Below are 18,104 nucleotides of genomic sequence, written 5' to 3' on the forward strand. Positions count from 1 at the left end.
TCTGTTCATAAGGCATGTCCCATCTAAAGTTATCAAAACGGTGAGTTTTTGAGTATGCTGAAGGGGGGTTAGCAGGGGTCAAAGTTCACCTACTCGCCATAAAAAAATAAACTGCTATATTTCCTACACAGAAACTCACAGAGGCACCAAAGTTTCTGTGATTGATCATCATGGTCTCCTACAATACCCTATGGTCGAATGATGACATCACTTAGGCCACGCCCCCTGAGAACAGGAAGTGTCATGTTTTACTGTGGACGGTCGCTATCTGACCCCTTTGACCTCATCAACATGAAACTGTGCCCAGACACAGAAGACATGTTGGTGTTGAGGATTCCAACCACGACCAGATTCGATGGAGCAGGTGGGCGTGGCGGCGTGGCGAAGTGACCTCTAACGCCATCGCCATACATTTGGCTCTCAATTCCACATTTTCGGCACAGCTGCTGCAAACTCACAAGGATGGATCGCCATCAACTCCCCGACAGGAATCCATCACAATATTTGGTGGGCGTGGCCTAATTTCTCTATAGCGCCCCCTACAAAATTTTAAATGATCAGCCCCAAGCCATGCTTTAACCTACAATTACGAAACGTTGTACACATGTGTACCTTGTCAGGACTTACAAAAAAGTCTCTTGGAGCCATGGTCTAAACCCCACAGGAAGTCGGCCATTTTAGATTGAAGTTCAGATTTTGACCCCATTTTTGCCGTTTACAGCCTCCGTATTTGATCGAACTGCTCCTAGGGATTTTGATTGATCGTCTTCAAACTCGGTCAGTCCGTTAATAAGGCATGTCCCATCTGAAGTTATCAAAACGGTGAGTTTTTGAGAATGCTGAAAGGGGGTTAGCAGGGGTCAAAGTTCACCTACACGCCATAAAAACATAAACTGCTATATTTCCTACACAGAAACTCACAGAGGCACCAAAGTTACTGTGATTGATCATCATCGGGTGTCCTACAATACCCTATGGTCGAATGATGACATCACTTAGGCCACGCCCCCTGAGAAAAGGAAGTGTCATGTTTTACTGTGAACTGTCGCTATCTGACCCCTTTGACCTCATCAACATGAAACTGTGCCCAGACACAGAAGACATGTTGGTGTGTTGAGGATTCCAACCCCGACCAGCTTCGATGGAGCAGCTGGGCGTGGCGAAGTGACCTGTAACGCCATCGCCATACGTTTGGCTCTCAATTCCACATTTTTGGGCGCAGCTGCTCCAAACTCACAAGGATGGATCTTCATCCACTCCCCGACAGGAATCCATCACAATATTTGTAGGGTGTGGCCTAATTTCTCTATAGCGCCCCCTAGAACATTTTAAATGATCAGCCCCAAGCCATGCTTTAGCCTACAATTACGAAACTTTGTACACGTGTGTACCATGTCAGGACTTACAAAAAAGTCTCTTGGAGCCATGGTCTAAACCCCAGAGGAAGTCGGCCATTTTAGATTGAAGTTCAGATTTTGATCCTATTTTTGGTGTTTATAAACCATTTCAGTAATTCGCCACTTGGGGTCAGTATTGCTCCACAAATGAAACAGCAGATAAACAGGATGAAGAACAATATCAGTATTTCGCCAGTAGGTGTCAGTGTTCCTCCACTGATGATAAACAGATCCATGGGCGGATGGGCGCGAAAACTTTGTGAGAGCGTTGCCATGAAATTTCTAAAAGGATAGAAATGTCTCAGATAATTTTTGTTGAATTAAATCATGCAGTAAATGTAGCGTTTTCTTACTTCTTACAAACCATTTCAGTAATTCGCCACTCTGAGTAAGAATTACTCCAACAATGAAATAGAGTGCTTTAGAAACACAGCTGAAAATGATGAAAAATGACGAACTGTAGTACTTCGCCATGTGCATATGATCGGCTGTAAATTACACGTGGATCATCCGACTGACGACAAATTGGATACGTATGACCTTTGTTGACCTCTAAAGAGAACAACAGCATTGAAATATATTTTGACTCCACTGCGCGTCCTACATTAATCCGCCAGCTATATTTCCTCGCTAAACCAATGAATCTGCACCACATTTTTTGCATCGTCAAGGAGCGCCTCCGAACGCATCAGTGCGTACCGCCTGGTGGACGGGCGCGGAAACTGCGCAACAACTTCTGTCTTAGCACGTGCGCAGCTTTGATGAAAACTGAGCAACAGCTTCCGCGGTGCGGGCGGAGGAGCTGAAAACTGCGTGAGAGCTTCTGTGGTGGCTGACGTGAGGCGGCGGTTGCTCGTACCCCGCGGTGGCAATAGGCCGGAGCGGCGCTTGGCTGCGAGGGCCGTTCGAGGCTGCTTGCAGCTTTAATTATTATTATTTTTCTTCCCACCTCTTTGGGGGCTTTTTGGGGCCTTATCATATTGGAAAACTCACCAAACTTGGCGGAGGCCTTAAGCCTGTTTAAAAATTTTCATTTTTAAGGTCATCACAAAAATCCCACAAGAAATGGCTCAATAGCGCCACCTACAAATTTTCAAAGGACCCTTTGCTATTCACTTACTTCATCGTAGAGACATGAAATTTGGTACACTTGTAGAGCTCCCCAAGATACTCAAAATTTACAATTAATGTCATAGTGCAAGTATCACAGGAAGTCGGCCATTTTGGATTGAAGGTCCAATTTTGAGCCCATTTTTGCCGTTTACAGCCTCCGTATTTGATCGAACTCCTCCTAGGGATTTCGATTGATCGCCTTCAAACTCGGTCAGTCTGTTCATAAGGCATGTCCCATCTAAAGTTATCAAAACGGTGAGTTTTTGAGTATGCTGAAGGGGGGTTAGCAGGGGTCAAAGTTCACCTACTCGCCGTAAAAAATGAACTGCTATATCTCCTACACAGAAACTCACAGAGGCACCAAAGTTACTGTGATTGATCATCATCGGCTGCCTACAATACCATATGGTCGAATGATGACATCACTTAGGCCACGCCCCCTGAGAACAGGAAGTGTCATGTTTTACTGTGAACTGTCGCTATCTGACCCCTTTGACCTCATCAACATGAAACTGTGCCCAGACACAGAAAACATTTTGGTGTATTGAGGATTCCAACCCCGACCAGCTTCGATGGAGTAGGTGGGCGTGGCGGCGTGGCGAAGTGACCTGTAACGCCATCGCCATACGTTTGGCTCTCAATTCCACATTTTTGGGCCCTGCTGCTCCAATTTCACAAAGATGGATCCTCCTCCACTCCCCGACAGGAATCCATCACAATATTTGGTGGGTGTGGCCTAATTTCTCTATAGCGCCCCCTAGAACACTTTAAATGATCAGCCCCAAGCCATGCTTTAACCTACAATTACGAAACTTTGGACACGTGTGTACCTTGTCAGGACTTACAAAAAAGTCTCTTGGAGCCATTGTCTAAACCCCACAGGAAGTCAGCCATTTTGGATTGAAGTTTGGATTTTGACCCATTTTTTGCCGTTTACAGCCTTCGTATTTGTCCAAACTCCTCCTAGGGATTTCAATTGATCGGCTTCAAACTCCGTCAGTCTGTTCATAAGGCATGTCCCATCTAAAGTTATCAAAACGGTGAGTTTTTGAGTATGCTGAAGGGGGGTTAGCAGGGGTCAAAGTTCACCTACTCCCCATAAAAAATAAACTGCTATATCTCCTACACAGAAACTCACAGAGGCACCAAAGTTTCTGTGATTGATCATCATCGGGTGTCCTACAATACCCTATGGTCGAATGATGACATCACTTAGGCCACGCCCCCTGAGAACAGGAAGTGTAATGTTTTACTGTGAACTGTCGCTATCTGACCCCTTTGACCTCATCTACATGAAACTGTGCCCAGACACAGAAAACATGTTGGTGTGTTGAGGATTCCAACCCCGACCAGCTACGATGGAGGAGGTGGGTGTGGCGGCGTGGCGAAGTGACCTGTAACGCCATCGCCATACGTTTGGCTCTCAATTCCACTGTTTCGGTCCCAGCTGCTCCAAAACTCACAAGGATGGATCTTCTTCTACTCCCCGACAGGAATCCATCACAATATTTGGTGGGCGTGGCCTAATTTCTCTATAGCGCCCCTAGAAAACTTTAAATGATCAGCCCCAAGCCATGCTTTAACCTACAATTACAAAACGTTGTACACATGTGTACCATGTCAGGACTTACAAAAAAGTCTCTTGGAGCCATGGTCTAAACCCCACAGGAAGTCGGCCATTTTAGATTGAAGTTCAGATTTTGACCCCATTTTTGCCATTTACAGCCTCCACATTGATCGAACTCCTCCTAGGGATTTCGATTGATCGGCTTCAAACTCGGTCAGTCTGCTCATAAGACATGTCCCATCTAAAGTTATCAAAACGGTGAGTTTTTGAGTATGCTGAAGGGGGGTTAGCCGGGGTCAAAGTTCACCTACTCGCTGTAAAAAAAGAAACTGTTATATCTCCTACACATAAAAACTCACAGAGGCACCAAAGTTTCTGGGATTGATCATCATCGGGTGTCCTACAATACCCTATGGTGGAATGATGACATCAGTTAGGCCACGCCCTCTGAGAAAAGGAAGTGTCATGTTTTACTCCGAACGGTCGCTATATGTCCCCTTTGACCTTATCAACATGAAACTGTGCCCAGACACAGAAGACATGTTGGTGTGTTGAGGATTCCAACCCGACCAGCTTCGATGGAGCAGCTGGACGTGGCGGCGTGGCGAAGTGACCTGTAACGCCATCGCCATACGTTTGGCTCTCAATTCCACATTTTTGGGCGCAGCTGCTCCAATTTCACAAGGATGGATCTTCATCCACTCCCCGACAGGAATCCATCACAATATTTGTAGGTGTGGCCTAATTTATCTATAGCGCCCCCTAGAAAATTTTAAATGATAAGCCCCAAGCCATGCTTTAACCTACAATTACGAAACTTTGTACACGTGTGTACCATGTCAGGACTTACAAAAAAGTCTCTGGAGCCATGGTCTAAACCCCAGAGGAAGTCGGCCATTTTAGATTGAAGTTCAGATTTTGATCCCATTTTTGGCGTTTATAAACCATTTCAATAATTCGCCACTTGGGGTCAGTATTGCTCCACAAATGAAACAGCAGATAAACAAGATGAAGAACAATATCACTATTTCGCCAGTAGGTGTCAGTGTTCCTCCACCAATGACAAACAGATCCACGGGCAGATGGGCGTGAAAACTTTGTGAGAGCGTTGCCATGACATTTCTAAAAGTATAGAAATGTCTCAGATAATTTTTTGTTGAATTATATCATGCAGTATATGTAGCGTTTTCTTACTTCTTACAAACCATTTCAGTAATTCGCCACTCTGAGTAAGTATTACTCCAACAATGAAATAGAGTGGATCATCCGACTGACGCCAAATTGGATACGTATGACCTTTGTTGACCTCTAAAGAGAAGAACAGCATTGAAATATATTTTGACTCCACTGCGCGTCCTACATTAATCCGCCAGCTATATTTCCTCGCTAAACCAATGAATCTGCACCACATTTTTTGAATCATCAAGGAGCGCCTCCGAACGCATCAGTGCGTACCGCCTGGTGGACGGGCGCGGAAACTGCGCAACAACTTCTGTGTTAGCACGTGGTCAGCGTTGATGGAAACTGAGCAACAGCTTCCGTGGTGCGGGCGGAGGAGCTGAAAACTGCGTGAGAGCTTCTGTGGTGGCTGGCGTGAGGCGGCGGTTGCTCGTAACACGCGGTGGACAATAGGACGGAGCGGCGCTTGGCTGCGAGGGCCGTTCGAGGCTTGCAGCTTTAATTACGATTCTCCCTCCAAATGAATTGGCTTTTTGGGGGCTTTATCATATTCAAAAACTCACCAAACTTGGCGGAGGCCTTAAGCCTGTTTCAAATTTACGTATTTCAAAGTCGTCGCAAAAATTCCACAAGAAATGGCTCAATAGCGCCACCTAGAAATTTTCAAAGGACCCTTTGCTATTCACTTACTTCATCGTAGAGACATGAAATTTGGTACACTTGTAGAGCTCCCCAACATGCTCAAAATTTACAATTAATGTCATAGTGCAAGTATCACAGGAAGTCAGCCATTTTGGATTGAAGGTCAAATTTTCACCCCATTTTTGCCGTTTACAGCCTTCGTATTTGATCGAACTCCTCCTAGGGATTTCGATTGATCGGCTTCAAACTCGGTCAGTCTGTTCATAAGGCATGTCCCATCTAAAGTTATCAAAACGGTGAGTTTTTGAGTATGCTGAAGGGGGGTTAGCAGGGGTCAAAGTTCACCTACTCGCCATAAAAAAATAAACTGCTATATCTCCTACACAGAAACTCACAGAGGCACCAAAGTTACTGTGATTGATCATCATCGGCTGCCCTACAATACCCTATGGTCGAATGATGACATCACTTAGGCCACGCCCCCTGAGAAAAGGAAGTGTCATGTTTTACTCTGAACGGTCGCTATCTGACCCCTTTGACCTCATCAACATGAAACTGTGCCCAGACACAGAAGACATGTTGGTGTATTGAGGATTCCAACCCCGACCAGCTTCGATGGAGGAGGTGGGCGTGGCGGCGTGGCGAAGTGACCTGTAACGCCATCGCCATACGTTTGGCTCTCAATTCCACATTTTTGGGCACAGCTGCTCCAATTTCACAAAGATGGACCCTCATCTACTCCCCGACAGGAATCCATCACAATATTTGGTGGGTGTGGCCTAATTTCTCTATAGCGCCCCTAGAACACTTTAAATGATCAGCCCCAAGCCATGCTTTAACCTAAAATTACGAAACTTTGTACACGTGTGTACCTTGTCAGGACTTACAAAAAAGTCTCTTGGAGCCATTGTCTAAACCCCACAGGAAGTCAGCCATTTTGGATTGAAGTTTGGATTTTGAACCATTTTTGCCGTTTACAGCCTTCATATTTGATCGAACTCCTCCTAGGGATTTTCATTGATCGGCTTCAAACTCCGTCAGTCTGTTCATAAGGCATGTCCATCTAAAGTTATCAAACGGTGAGTTTTTGAGTATGCTGAAGGGAGGTTAGCAGGGGTCAAAGTTCACCTACTCCCCATAAAAAATAAACTGCTATATCTCCTACACAGAAACTCACAGAGGAACCAAAGTTTGAGTGATTGATCGGGTCTCCTAGAATACCCTATGGTCGAATGATGACATCACTTAGGCCACGCCCCCTGAGAACAGGAAGTGTAATGTTTTACTGTGAACGTTCGCTATCTGACCCCTTTGACCTCATCAACATGAAACTGTGCCCAGACACAGAAGACATGTTGGTGTATTGAGGATTCCAACCCCGACCAGCTTCGATGGAGGAGGTGGGTGTGGGCGGCGTGGCGAAGTGACCTGTAACGCCATCGCCATACGTTTGGCTCTCAATACCACATTTTCGGGCTCAGCTGCTGCAAAACTCACAAGGATGAATATTTATCCACTCCCCGACTAGAATCCATCACAATATTTGTAGGGCGTGGCCTAATTTCTCTATAGCGCCCCTAGAAAACAGCAGCCCATAGGTTATGTTGTTATTAATTATTTAAATATACATTATTATAACTTTTTATATATATAAGTTTATTTTGTGGGTTAAAGTACAAACATTCATTCATTTTTGCTAGAAATAATACAAACAAAGTCATTCAGCAAAACTTATGACCAGGCGAAGTAAGAACACACTGGGGTCAGTGTTGATGGAGTACCACTGGCACCTTGTGGCGATATACTGGTACTGCTAGTGCAATACCAGTATTGCCCCAGCAGGAGGCAGTGGTACTCCATCAATGAGAAAACAGATCGACGCTACGTAATAACAGTCAGCCGGCGACAGCTGGAGCTGCGAAGTTTTCCTGAACATTTTGCCTGCTTTTTGGAGCCACAGAACTGGACTACGCTCAACATTTTGCTTTGATTTTGGAGTTGCAAATCCGAACCACGCTTTTGAGCAAGAAGGCTCTGTTGGACCGGAGTTGGAGAAGTTTAAACTGAGCAACAGCTTCCGCGGTGCGGGCGGAGGCGCTGAAAACTGCGTGAGAGGTTCTGTGGTGGCTGGCGTGAGGCGGCGGTTGCTCGTACCCCGCGGTGGCAATAGGCCGGAGCGGCGCTTGGCTGCGAGGGCCGTTCGAGGCTGCTTGCAGCTTTAATTACGATTCTCCCTCCAAATGAATTGGCTTTTTGGGGGCTTTATCATATTCAAAAACTCACCAAACTTGGCGGAGGGCTTAAGCCTGTTTCAAATTTACGTATTTTAAAGTCGTCGCAAAAATCCCACAAGAAATGGCTCAATAGCGCCACCTAGAAATTTTCAAAGGACCCTTTGCTATTCACTACTTTATCCTAGAGACATGAAATTTGGTACACTTGTAGAGCTCCCCAAGATGCTCACAATTTACAATTAATGTCATAGTGCAAGTATCACAGGAAGTCGGCCATTTTGGATTGAATGTCCAATTTTGAGCCCATTTTTGCCGTTTACAGCCTTCATATTTGATCGAACTCCTCCTAGGGATTTCCATTGACCGGCTTCAAACTCGGTCAGTCTGTTCATAAGGCATGTCCCATCTAAAGTTATCAAAACGGTGAGTTTTTGAGTATGCTGAAGGGGGTTAGCAGGGGTCAAAGTTCACCTACTCGCCGTAAAAAAATAAACTGCTATATCTCCTACACAGAAACTCACAGAGGCACCAAAGTTACTGTGATTGATCATCATCGGCTGCCCTACAATACCCTATGGTCGAATGATGACATCACTTCGCCACGCCCCCTGAGAACAGGAAGTGTAATGTTTTACTGTGAAAGGTCGCTATCTGACCCCTTTGACCTCATCAACATGAAACTGTGCCAAGACACAGAAAACATGTTGGTGTATTGAGGATTACAACCCGACCAGCTTCGATGGAGCAGGTGGGCGTGGCGGCGTGGCGAAGTGGCCTGTAACGCCATCGCCATACGTTTGGCTCTCAATTCCACATTTCGGGCGCAGCTGCTCCACATTCACAAGGATGGACAGTCATTTACTCCCGGACAGGAATCCATCACAATATTTGGTGGGCGTGGCCTAATTTCTCTATAGCGCCCCTAGAAACTTTAAATGATCAGCCCCAAGCCATGCTTTAACCTACAATTACGAAACTTTGTACACGTGTGTACCTTGTCAGGACTTACAAAAAAGTCTCTTGGAGCCATGGTCTAAACCCCACAGGAAGTCGGCCATTTTGGATTGAAGTTCGGATTTTGACCCATTTTTGCAGTTTGCAGCCTTCGTATTTGATCGAACTCCTCCTAGGGATTTCGATTGATCGGCTTCAACTCGGTCAGTCTGTTCATAAGGCATGTCTCATCTAAAGTTATCAAAACGGTGAGTTTTTTGAGTATGCTGAAGGGGGGTTGGCAGGGGTCAAAGTTCACCTACTCCCCATAAAAAATAAACTGCTATATCTCCTACACAGAAACTCACAAAGGCACCAAAGTTTCAGTGATTGATCATCATCGGGTGTCCTACAACATCCTATGGTCGAGTGATGACATCACTTAGGCCACGCCCCCTGAGAACAGGAAGTGTCATGTTTTACTGTGAAAGGTCGCTATCTGACCCTTTTGACCTCATCAACATGAAACTGTGACAAGACACCGAAGACATGTTGGTGTATTGAGGATTCAACCCCGTCCAGCTACGATAGAGCAGGTGGGCGTGGCGGCGTGGCGAAGTGACCTGTAACGCCATCGCCATACGTTTGGCTCTCAATTCCACATTTTTGGGCCCAGCTGCTCCAAACTCACAAGGATGGATTCCCATCAACTCCCCGACAGGAATCCATCACAATATTTGGTGGGCGTGGCCTAATTTCTCTATAGCGCCCCCCTAGAAAACAGCAGCCCATAGGTTATGTTGTTATTAATTATTTAAATATACATTATTATAACTTTTTATATATATATAAGTTATTTTGTTGTTAAAGTACAAACATTAATTCATTTTTGCTAGAAATAATACAAACAGTCATTCAGCAAAACTTATGACACAGCGAAGTAAGAACACACTGGGTCAGTGTTGATGGAGTACCACTGGCACCTGGTGGCGATATACTGGTACTGCTAGTGCAATACCACAATTGCCCCTAGGCAGTGGTACTCCATCAATGAGAAAAAGATCGACGCTACGTAATAACAGTCAGCCGGCGACAGCTGGAGCTGCGAAGTTTTCCTGTTTTCCTGAACATTTTTGCCTGCTTTTTGGAGCCACAGAACTGGGACTACGCTCAACATTTTGCTTGGATTTGGAGTTGCAAATCCGAACCACGCTTTTGAGCAAGAAGGCTCTGTTGGACCGGAGTTGGAGAAGTTTAAACTGAGCAACAGCTTCCGCGGTGCGGGCGGAGGCGCTGAAAACTGCGTGAGAGCTTCTGTGGTGGCTGGCGTGAGGCGGCGGTTGCTCGTACCCCGCGGTGGCAATAGGCCGGAGCGGCGCTTGGCTGCGAGGGCCGTTCGAGGCTGCTTGCAGCTTTAATTTTCTTTTATGTTTGTTTCTGTGGCAAAAAAAATCTTACATTTGAAAATTTGTTGAAAAGCAGAAAGAGAAAAATGTAGTATTAAATAAAGTAAAAGATTAATAACAAAAATGTTCAAGAGAAATCATGCATCAGCTGTCTCTGACTAAACAGAATTCAAAATATTTTACCTCATTACCAGCAACAGTTCTAGATCCAATTTACCAAAGGGCCAGCATGGGGCCAGTATGGGGCCAGCATGGGGCCAGTATGGGCCAGCATGGGGCCGATTTCATTGATTTCAGCACATGACATTGCATGTGCTGAAATCAATGAACAGATATGTGGTGGTCTTCAGTGACGATGGATGTTTCTTATTTTTTACCCTAACACCCCACACAGATCAGAGGAGACATTCAGAAGCCGGCGGTGTCTCAGGTTGAGCTGGAAAACAACTCAACCTGAGAAAATTGGCAAACCGATTTGTTCCCGTCTCAGATTTCTGTCCCAAACCTTTAATATTATTTTAATTGATCAAATTCGGTTTTACATGGAATAAAATGTCTAATAGGTTAAAATCAGATGTCTTGCTTTAACCATAGAAAGCACAGTTCATAACAATGATTTGAAAAATTAAAGATTTGCCTTTCACAACCTAGGACTTTTTCATACAGATGGCAGCTCACTGTGCCACTCCCTAAACAGCTGCTGCATAATATTTCCTTTCATCTGTCGAGCTGTAATGTTGTTTACCTGTTTCCCTTCAGAGCTCTGATTATTTTTTTCCAAGCTGGAAGCATCGTGATGACTTATTTATAGCTCATCAATTTATGGTGACATTTAGCTAAATTAAGAGCGCATTCAAAAGACAAGTACGTTTTTAGCTGTTTACTCTTCTTTTAAGGATTTTATTTCCCATTTGAACAAAAGGAACATTTGAAAAGTGCAGAAAATATGTAAAATATCACCATGAATGAAGAACATAATGTATTATTCCTTCAGCTGTAAAGTAGGAATGGATTTTGTTAATATTTTGGGCTGTTTTTGTCTTCAGATTGTTGGATATAGTGATTGAGGATGATGGTGATATTGATATGGTGTTGCGTTCAGGGCTCAGCTGTTTGCCTGTGGGGATGTTTCTTGCTCAGACGACGGTAAAGTAATTCATTCCTGATCTGGAAGGTCATCGGTCCCATTACCTGCTGCCCAACTCCGGAGGACTTTGGCTAACAATGTTAGCTAAATAGCAAAATGTGCAGTCTTGGTTATTCAATAAGACTTTAGGAATTTAAATGTAAATTATTATTATTTTTTTTGCATTGTAATTAAAAAAAGCATTTTAAAAACGATGTACACTATGGTCAGTAATAACCTTTGTTGGGACTTTTCATCTTCTGCACGTCATTGACATTTTTGATGAAGAATATGTTGCAATCAGCTGCAAGTCCTTGATGTTTTAAAGGCCTCTGTGCAATCACCTTAATTTTTAACGGTTGACAGATTATCAGGTTGTAGTTGAGACTTTGACTGAGCATCTATAGAACATTCAAAGCATTTAATTTAAAAAAAAAAATAGAAAAATAAAAACAATTAAAATGTTATTAATGCCTTCTTTTTTCACTGGAAGTAAATAATTTTCCTACCCACTAAAAATAAGTGATTTAAATACTTGCTCCTATATATGTTTGAATTGCTTGATTAATACACAAGTTTTGGTTATTCTATAGTTTCCATGTTATCGGATGTCATACAACATCTTTTTTAATTCTTGGTGCTTATAGTACTTTATTGTCTACATGAAGTTTTTTACAGGTCCGTCTCTGTTTCATTACCCTGAGTGCTGCCAGAAAGTGACTGAAAATGGCTTTGTTCTTTACTTCCATCACTGTGTTATTCCAGACAGACCATTACTTTATTGCTCAGTCAGCTCTGGCATTCAAGTGGGCATGAACAATTCAACTAATTGAAGGGGAGTGGAAAACATTTTCATCTGATATACAGCAAGAAATGAGATAGAAGTTTGTTTCTGACTGCTTTTGATCTTGTTAGTCAAAGAAAATTGATGGTCTACACATTGATCGAAACACATATAGAGCTTTGACTGTCACCACAGTAGCAAGCAGAAATATTTCCTTCAGTCTGAATGTCACAGAATTTCCACCCAGCTGCAACTGTGCATCTGTGACATTTGAAAAAAGAAGCGGCGCCTCAAAGCTTCTTGCAGACCTGCTTGAGGCGAAGGGAAAACGACAACAAAAACAGCTATTATGTGTCACTATGTGATTTATCTAACCTTGTTCAGCACAGAAGATCTCAACTCTATTGAGGCACGCCTCGCTGTCAGTCATTGCTGAATTGCGGTTGGTTGTACAATTCACCCGAAAGTCACCCCTCTGATTGAACACTCGGCGGCGGTTTCCTGTGTTCTCATGGGTGACTTAAAATGGTGGCAAGCATGGAGAAACAACCCCTCCCCCACTTTTTTAGCACCAACATGCAGCTACAGAGATCACATGCTGTACATGAGAAACCCAGCTAACACTGTTGCCATGACAACCCAGCCAGAGGATAACTGTTTTACAGCATATTACACCACCCACCACCTCGGCTGGCTGGGAAGTGTGTTGCTTTGGCAGCCGCTCAGGCTCACCAACCGCGGTGATTAGAACACGTCTTGTAAAGGAATTGCCTTCCGTCCTGCTGGAGCGACTGACAAATGTAAGGAGTAAACACTAATGAGCCGTCATATTGTTAGATGTGCTTGAAAAGAGGAGAAATTAATTGAAAATGTCGCATCAACATTGGAAATGTCATTGATTTTAGGAGGTGCACTCCAACCATGCTGATAATATATTACACATTGATGGCACTTAATAACAAACCTGGCAATGGGTAACATGACAGAATTCCTTTTGTGGCACTTATTTAAAGCAAACGCAGACATATTGGAAAAACTCATTTTCATGCAAATACGGCATTTTGTTATATATTGCATGTTTTGCTGTTCTCTCAAAATTGCTGTTAATTGAAGTTTCACATCAGTTTCTATCACAATGTGAGATTAGTCAAAGTCCAAAATCAGAAGAATCATGATACAGACAAAACATGATCAACGTTTATTCACAAAAGCAAAATAATGTTTAGTCAAAAAACATATTATATATTGTGGTGATTCTGCATTGACTGTTTTATATAATACCAACTTTTCTTTACTATAAGGTAGTGAAAGATCTACAGGACCATCAGTGTTCAACCTCACTAAAATGTACAATTATTGACCAGTATTTATAGTTACTGAAAAACTGTAGACTTGATCATTTTTAGTTGATTTTGAAGTTTATTTACTTTACAGCATCCCACAATGCAATGTGTTTTTGGCTTCGGTTTTTAATATAATGCTGTTGCACAGGTTGGATCACATTTGTACCATAAAGGAATCACTTTAACAACTCCTGAAAAAGAACTGAGTGCAATTATTTTTGCATGCAGTCTAGTCCAATTTTGTTATCCACAAACAAACCACACCAAGAGTTTGCTTAGAACAAATTTAAAACCCAGCTGTAAAAGCACCCATATATCTCACTAAAATAACAGAAAGTAAAAGCCATCATGACACTAAACTTTCTATTGTAAGCATGTACAAATTGAGAATGCAACAAAGATTTTCTTGTCAAAGAATCTTTCTGATAAATACATAAAGCAGGATAAAAAGCAAAAAAGTATGAGAAGTGAAAATTGTTTGTATTGATTTTCCCACTGGCTTTAAAGTTAGTCAAAAAACATATTATATATCATGGGCAATAAAGTTATTGCCCATGATTAAGATATGAACAGCTTACAATAGAACCTCATTTTTAAAATCCAGCACCTGCTCTTTAAGAGTTTCCTGGATGATTTCATTAAATTTCCAATCACAGTTTTTCTTTCTCTGGCAGCTCAATAAAGACGAGTTTTTATTAACAACAAAACTAGTTCAAGCAACATGATGTGTTAAGTAAAGAAAGTGGAAGATCTGACAACTGAAAAAGACGAGCACTTTATGCACAGCAGACATGCCAACAGGAGGGTTGGTTAAAAACAGCAGACTGGTTGTAGATGAGGAGGAAAAAACGGGATTGATTGAGGAAAGGCCGGGCTAAGTACTTTGTTAATATATGACTTGTTGAAACAAAGAATTAAATTAATTTCAGTTATTAAAGCTGAGGTTTTCTGGCCACCAAACAAGCAGATATTTCTCAGTACTTTTCTTTTTTCAAGGACTTCTGAAAAATCTTCAAATGGTTGAAATGTAAACACTGAGAATCAAGGTGTGTCACAAAACGGCCAAGAATTTATTTTCCTGAAACTATTTAAACTGAGCATGCTTAATAAAAATAGCCTTTCCGTTGACCCAGCTGCACTATTGACATCTAAATGAGATCCAGGCCATTCTCTGTTTACCTTCTGTCATCATTAGCTTCAGTCCAGTGAGGATAGCATCACAACAACCGTCGCTGATTAGCAATGTAGCATTGGGAAGTGAGGGAGAATGAGCTGGTCCCCTACTGTCTGATTGTTCTCATGGATGAAGATTAATTTTACGCAACAGTACTCTGCGCTCTGATTGGCTGAGCTAATATCCCATGAGAAACTTGACTATACACAGATGATGAGGTTGATTTGGTGAAATTATTCTATTTATCTCAAAAAATTACATCAATTTTACAAATGAAAAAAATGTCACAGCTTAGATAAGCAAAAGCACAACACTATTTGTGGTATAACTTGTCATAATAAGAACAAGATAAATTTTTGAATGACAAAGAAAGCCAGACTTACTGACAGAAGAGCAATTTGTTTGCAGTAAAGCCATGAGACATTCCTAACCTTTAAAGGTTTCTTGTTTCATAGAAAAAATGAAAATAGATGCTTGAAGCAAAAGTAATTAATGTCACTCCTTACTTGGAAAAAGTCATGCATCAGAATATAATAAGAAAATTTGTAATTTCATCATAATTGTATGCATAGCATTTTATTTATTGGTTTTATTTTACCAGTTTATTATTCGTTTCCAGTTAGACTAAACCTTTTGGATATAAAATGTCTTCAAACATTGGGAATTACAACAAAGCTTAGGTTTTCTCCAATTTCTTGCAAGCAAATGTAAATGTAAGACATTAAAAGAAAAACAGTAAATGGCTGAGAGATATAAAAATCTCAAAATTTGTCTTTAGGGCAAAATGCAGATAAAAATGTTGATGACCAGATGTGACCAGTTGCCAAGCCATCTGATCCGACGCAGCACCAGATGGTGAGCCACAGCTCTTGTGCTCAAGCATTTAGAGCAGCATGTGTACCTGGAGTAGAGATGAAGGACCTGGGAAGCAAGAATGTCTCTAGACTTGTAACATTTCTGCATAAGACATGCCTATTCACTGTATTATCTGCTAATAAAAACATAAATGTATATATTTTTCCAGGATGTTTGTTTCATCATTGCTTGGGATTTTTTTTGTGGTGGCAGAATTCCAAGGTTGAATGTAATTTTTCTTTAAAAAGTCATCTTGACATTATTAATTTAATCTGGCTAGAACAAGTTTTTAAATCAAAAAAGTCTTTCCTTTTTATGTAACCAGCTTCACTCTTATTCCTGAAGGAAGGCATTCCCACAACAAGATGTTGCCAACACCCTCTTATATAAGGAATATGTGTAATTATCTGCAGCTGTACCACAAAAAATGTATTGCAGTATTTAAATTCAAAAAGGTGAACTTGTGGTTTTTAGACTCATACAGGAACAAAATTCAAGTGTGTTTATGGTAGCATTCAAGATTTTGGATAATGACTAATGAAAACCCAAAATTTATAAAAAAGTGCATATTGCATAAGAGTAATACAGTTTTCAAATACTCAATCAGAAGAAGACTGGTGATTACACGCCACTAGTTGTTCAGAGTGCTGCTTCCAAACACATTAAGGGAAGGTTAGTGAAAGAAAAACGTCTGGTAGAAGTTTGCTTGTGAAACAGGGATAACTGGAGTCTTGAAAGGATTTTAAAGCAATCATGAAAATTCACAAAACATGCAGGATCTGAAATCAGTGCTTCAGCATCCAAAACTGAGCGAATTCAAGGCATGAAGGACAATGATGACAATGGTTGTTCATGTCCAGAACAATGTTTCTGAGTCAGAAGACGTTTTAGATTTCTCCTGAACCAGAGACACTTTTTGGATTGAACCACTGATTAATTACACCTGTATTTCTCCAAAGATGATTAACCTGCAAAGATGTTTTCTAAAATTACTCATTTGTGATCTAATTAGCAACTTGTGCAAAGTGTTTCCCGCCTCTCACACAATTGCTAAACGGACTGAATAAACATGGATCTGCAGGGTAAATAACATCTAACATTAATGAATGATACACAGAATAACAAGAAATCAGTAACTTTTATTTAGAAATAGTTTCAAAAAATAATGAAGTTAGCACACATTCCATATACAAAATGTCAGTGTTAAGCCTGAATATGTAATGGAACTGATTAGCAACTGTGGTTTGTTTCTAATGTTGAATTGAAGAGGCATTGAAAATAATACAGCTTAGGTTGAGTTTTGACAGGGAATTGAAGACAAATGTGCTAATTTAAAAAATAGTGCAAAACAGAACTGAAAATAGTTTAAAAGCATTTTCAGAATGCTGACAAATAAATGTAGTTCTTAACGGAAGCAAAGTAGCTTTTGTAACAGGATACAGCTTTTAAATATTTCAACTTTTTATATAAAATATATGATTTATGTATATATATTGTGTGTATATTTATATTTATATATGTATATGTCTTACATTATATTTCCAATTTCAAATAAGTAACCTCACAGTTTCAACAAAAACAATGAAAACAAATGGCATTAATAAAATATATGTATGTAGAATAATGTGGCAACGACATGCAACCGGTGCTACTTTATTGTCAGATCAATGCAAAAACTCTGGAGATGAAAAACAAAGCAAAAAGGCTGTTGTTATTAGCACTGTCATTGCCACCAACTGTACACCTAGATACAAAAGTTACAGAATGTATCAGAGTCATTTACATTCACTGAGATGACAGTTATTCATTATAGTAAGACTATAGTTATACCTACTGGCACTAGAATTTGGCACTCTTACTTATTTGGCATTTTGGACTTTCACCTAAGCAATATGAAAGTGGATGCCTCGTCTTCATATCACCTTCGAATGTCATACTATAATATCGTATCGGCCTGTTCATTGTTTTCCATTCATGGCATGTAAACAGATTATGTTTCTTCTTGAAAACAGAGCAGTAACTCTGGTCCTCATCAGAAAAATTACAAACAGCAAAAGCACTGAAGCCAACAGAGACAAAAGAACAAAAGAAAACTGCTGCAACAACTCCAACAATAAAAAGCTAAGAAGGATTATTTCCAAATGTCAAGCATTGACATATAGATCATATCAACACCTAATGTTAAAGAATAAAATATACAGGAAAGTTTTTATTAAGAATTAATTACATGACGTTAAGGTCTCACTCTCTTATGCAATATTTTTGGCTTTCGAAATATGGAACTAGAAGCTGTTTACTACTTTCTATCTGAACTCTCACGTTAAGTCGTTCATATCCAACCAGTATGTACG

At 41.2% G+C, this 18,104-nt stretch overlaps 1 protein-coding gene across 4 annotated transcripts in view; it reads right to left on the minus strand.

Moving 5' to 3' along the window:
* Positions 1–16,872: 16,872 nt before the first annotated feature.
* Positions 16,873–18,104, minus strand: part of LOC129360303 (glutamate receptor 2-like) — a 43,301-nt gene continuing 42,069 nt past the window's right edge. For all 4 annotated transcript variants that reach the window (XM_055030432.1, XM_055030433.1, XM_055030434.1 and 1 more), the window contains one exon: positions 16,873–18,104. This exon is cut by the window's right edge and continues 777 nt beyond it. The gene's annotated coding sequence lies outside the window, so the exon portion shown is untranslated.

The sequence above is a fragment of the Poeciliopsis prolifica genome, unplaced genomic scaffold, assembly GCF_027474105.1.
Source record: "Poeciliopsis prolifica strain line A6 unplaced genomic scaffold, Auburn_PproV2 SCAFFOLD006, whole genome shotgun sequence".
In the NCBI taxonomy this organism is placed as follows: domain Eukaryota; kingdom Metazoa; phylum Chordata; class Actinopteri; order Cyprinodontiformes; family Poeciliidae; genus Poeciliopsis; species Poeciliopsis prolifica.